Here is a 4,661-nt window from a genome sequence, read left to right as displayed (position 1 = left end):
GCCCAAAGCTGACTAGGAACAATAAAATAAACAGATATAATTATACGAATATGCAGGTATATTTGCGGTCTAGGAAGACAACCAAGTTGAAGTGGTCATGCTGTAGGGTACTTGAGTCCGGACTGGAGGCCATTGTTAGTCATGTCTGATACATCAGCAGCTGAACTTTTGAACTGGGCCAAACCACAGTTTCCTGAAACATTGTTTCCCCACATCTGCTGACCTTCTGAATTACAGGGCTCTTCCCCAAACCACCCAGAGACTGCACGCCCATGCCCTTACCTACTTACCTGTTACCACAGGGATTATGGTTTCTATGATAGGTGAATTAGGTAATTAGCAGCCCCACCCCATCCAGTTTAAACAGTATAAATACAGCTACCATTGTATAAAACCACAGAGAGCTCTCTCTCTCCCTCTCTCTCTCTCTCTCTCTCTCTCTCTCTCAACCCCTCTCTCTGTATGTTTTTTGCCTGTATGCCTGCCAGTGCACCATGTGTCTGGTCCCTGCAGAGGCCAGAAGGGAATGTGGATCCCCTGGAACTGCAGTTACAGATGTTAAGCCACTAAGTGGGTGCTGGGAATCAAACTCAGATCCTTGGCAAGTAGCCAGTGCTCCTAACCGCTGAACCACCTTTCCAGTGCTAAGATGTGCGTACTTGTTTGTGCAGTCAGAGGTCATAATCCAAGAAAGAAAGCAGAGGGGACGCATTCCTGTGCATGCTTGGCTTCTTTTCCTGAGGAAAGTTTTTAGTTGCAGCCAGAAGACAGGACACTCTGAAGGTGCATTGGTAAAGGACTTTCCCTAAGGGCTCCAGCCCCACTCCACGACTAGAGCATCTTCTTCGGTGTGAACTACATTTTCCTGAAAAACTTGAATCTGTGTTGAAGATTCTACAAACTGATTAGAACCTCGGGGCTATGGGACTGTTGTAGGCAGTCAAAATTATCTCAGGCTGTCTTTTCTTCCTAAAATAGCTATTTATCATCCCTTCTGTGTCTGGTCTAACATCCTCCTCACTTTCAGATCCACACACTTGCAAAGTCTTGCTAAGCTCAATGCGCCTCCAGGAATCAAAGACTAGCGGTAAGACCAGATAGCACCTGGAACTCAGCTCCAGAATTTCTGCACCTTGTCTTAAACTGACTTCGGGAAATGCACACCAAAATGTTTTGATTTTTGATGCTTTGGGGATTGAATCCAGGGTCTTAAGCATGCTAGGTGGTACTGTACTGTTAGGATTCTGTCTAAGCTCCACCCCACAGTTACCTGGCAACAGCCAGGTATGTCCCTCCCCACAGTTACCTGGCAACAGCCAGGTATGTCCCTCCCCACAGTTACCTGGCAACAGCCAGGTATGTCCCTCCCCTTTAGATTGCTTCTGTGCTTCTGTCCAAGCTGGTCACCCAATAAGACCTGTTTTGCATCCACTCCCCGACCCCCTGCCTGTTAATCACAGAAACTTTTACAGAAGAAAGACACATTCAGAGTATGCTAATCTGTAGGAGGGAACTATGGATTACTGGGTTTTTACAAAGGTATATCACGTCAGTGCCAGGCAGAGATGGCACACACCTTTAATCACAGCACTTGGGAGGCAAAGGCAGAGAGGCAAATCTCTAGGGTAACCTGGTCTACGTAGCAAGCTCCAGGGCAGCCAGAGCTACACAGAGAAACCCTGTTTCAACAAACAAAAACAGCCCAAGATTATTCTATCAGAGAGGAGAGGGCACGGGCTGGGTCAGGGTTGGTGTTTCCTAGGTCTGTGCATATTCTCACCACTAGATGGCAGTAGAAACGGGTCTAATGTCACTTACCTATCTCTCTCTCTCTCTTTTTTTTTTTAGAAAGAGTTTCTCTGTGTAGCCCTGGCTGTCCTGGAACTCACTCTGCAGACCAGGCTGGTCTCGAACTCAGAAATACGCCTGCCTCTGCCTCCCAAGTGCTGGGATTAAAGGCATGCGCCACCACTACCTGGCAGTCACCAACCTATTTTTAAGGGCAATGACAAACCTGTTGTTGTTTCTGTTTTGAAATTGGGCAAAATTATCAGCTGCCATTGAGAGCTGTACGGCTACTACCAACACACAAAGCAGACCCCACTCAAAGCCGACCCACACCGCCTCCCAACACCCACACCCTCTCCTGGAGACTCCAGGTGAGAACCAGGAATGCTCGTGGGTGCGCCCCATTGTGGGCGTGCCTCGTCGTGGGCGTGCCCCCTCGGGTTTCTCTTCCCTCCTAACTCCCTTCTGAGAACCAAACTCCATCTCCCATTAGAAGACTGAGCTGACAGCGCAGACAGCTAAAAGCTCAAGACACTGGGGCTTGGGAGCCTTGGTCTCATTGGTTTCGCTGGCACTAACTAGTCTCTATTCAAAATGATAAATATGTAAAATTTAAAATGTAAAGCTATGCCAGAAGTGGTGGAACACAGCTTTAATCCCAGTACTCTAGGGGTAGAGCTCTGAGTTCAAGGCCATCCTGGTCTATGTAGCAAGTTATAGGCTAGCCAGGGCTACACAGTGAGACCCTGTTTTTTAAAAGAAGTAAGAAAAGCTGAGTGGTGGTGGTGCACACCTGTAATCCCAGCACTCTGGGAGGCAGAGTCCAGCCTGGTCTACAGAGTGAGTTCCAGGACAGCCAAGGCTATACAGAGAAACTATGTCTCAAAAAAAAAAAAAAAAAACCAAATCCAAAAAAAAAAAAGAAAAAGAAAAAGAAAAAGAAAGAGAGAAAGAAAGAATGAATGAATGAATGAATGAATGAATGAAAATGAAAAAGCAGTAATCTTCTGTCTGTTCTGTCTGGTGGGGGAGGCTGGCTAAATCTCCTTTCCTGATTAATGCTGGAAGACCTGAAGTGGAAACCTGGGATCTCAAGCCAGCATGACCCCTTGAGTGCACTGTTCAGGACCAGGCTAATTTTATTATTACAGATGCTCAGAAAACAGAATCGGGAGTTAACAGTTCAGTAGAGAAGCCTGCTTCACAACCCAGCATGTTCAAGTTATATAAAGCTCAATGTTGTCTTCAGAAAAATACCTGAGGAATTCCATTAACCCTAACTCTTCTCCTGAAACCGAGGAATGTCACGGGCATTCCTGTGTTCCCACATCTGTTGGCATTCCGAATTCCCTTAAGAAATATTGATTTCCCAAATGTCTTACTTAGGGTTTTACTGCTGTGAACAGACACCATGACCAAGGCAACTCTTATAAGGACGACATTTAATTGGGGCTGGCTTACAGGTTCAGAGGTTCAGTCCATTATCATCAAGGTGGGAGCATGGCAGTGTCCAGGCAGGCATGGTGCAGGAGCTGAAAGTTCTACATCTTCATCTGAAGGCTGCTAGCAGAATACTGACTGCCAAACAGCTAGCATAGGGCCTTAAAGTCCACACACACACCTACTCCAACAAGGCCACACCTACTCCAACAAGGCCACACCTCTGAATAGCGCCATCTCTGAGTCAAGCATATTCAAACCACGACACCAAATATATTCCCATGTCCATGTTACAAATCCATATCTTCACATAACCTTAATCCAAACTCCAACTATCTGGATTGTAAAACACCAGTCTTTTCTCTTAAAACAACAACAAAATACCCCAAATGCCCAGTTTATTTTCAGCCAGGCTGGCTACATAGTAAAAAGTTTTGCTTCAGCAAACAAACGGCTTAACTAGATTCCCTTGATCCTTTGACTTGGGAGCCAACTCTCTTCTCTGACCTCGGGTGGAGAGGCCACAGCCACCTCAGCCTCTGTTAACTGCTTGCTTTCTGCACACAGCCTCCTGGAGCTGCCAAGTGAAATATTTGGCAGTTGTAGTTTTTGCCTTTAAAAACCCTTTCCCCTAAATGCTCAGGGCTACACTTGGGTCCCAAATAACTGAGTGTAGCCCCTGCCAGCTGGAATAAGGACTTTTAATTGGCTATATAACCTGCGTCTGACCAGCCGTATCTGGTGGGCTCCCTGAAACAAAAGAGATGGGGATAAATCCCCAAACGAGAAGTATAAATCTCACTGGGTGGTGTGCCTATGCATACAGGTTTCTACGGGCTTTGCTCTAATTTTATGCAATATTCTTAGATACCCGTGTGTTTTGAGGGCTACCTCTCTTGTAAGGGGTGTGGAACTGTCCACCTGTGGAGTCCTGTCAATCCTTAAAACTTCTAAGTTCTAGCTGGGCAGTGGTGGTACACGCCTTTAGTCCCAGCACTTGGGAGGCAGAGGCAGGTGGATTTCTGAGTTCAAGGCCAGCCTGGTCTGCAGAGTGAGTTCCAGGATAGCCAGGGCTATACAGAGAAAAAGTTCTGAAGCATTTTGAATTTCAGATTTTTGGACTAGGGGTGTCTTTCACTGGTAAGATGGAGCAGGATGGTATCAACTGCCTGGTGATCACCTCAGAGGGCAAGCACAGAAGTGGTTGCAGCCTCTCTGACTTTGCCCCTAGGAAAGCCCCCAATCCTTCCCACAGGGATGTGTGGGGCTCTGGGTGCTCTGTTAGGAAGGAGGCGAGTCTGGAGAATGGTGCTCTGTTTTGATGCTTGTTTTCCTGGGGATATCTGTGGTGGGTCTGAGGCTTTGCTTTACATATTTGCCTGATGTGTCTTCATGAATCCTGGTCAGAGGGATGGTACCAGGTCACAGGTGAG

Source organism: Apodemus sylvaticus, chromosome 9 (assembly GCF_947179515.1).
Source record: "Apodemus sylvaticus chromosome 9, mApoSyl1.1, whole genome shotgun sequence".
Taxonomy (NCBI): Eukaryota; Metazoa; Chordata; class Mammalia; order Rodentia; family Muridae; genus Apodemus; species Apodemus sylvaticus.
Note: the sequence above shows the minus strand (reverse complement) of the source record.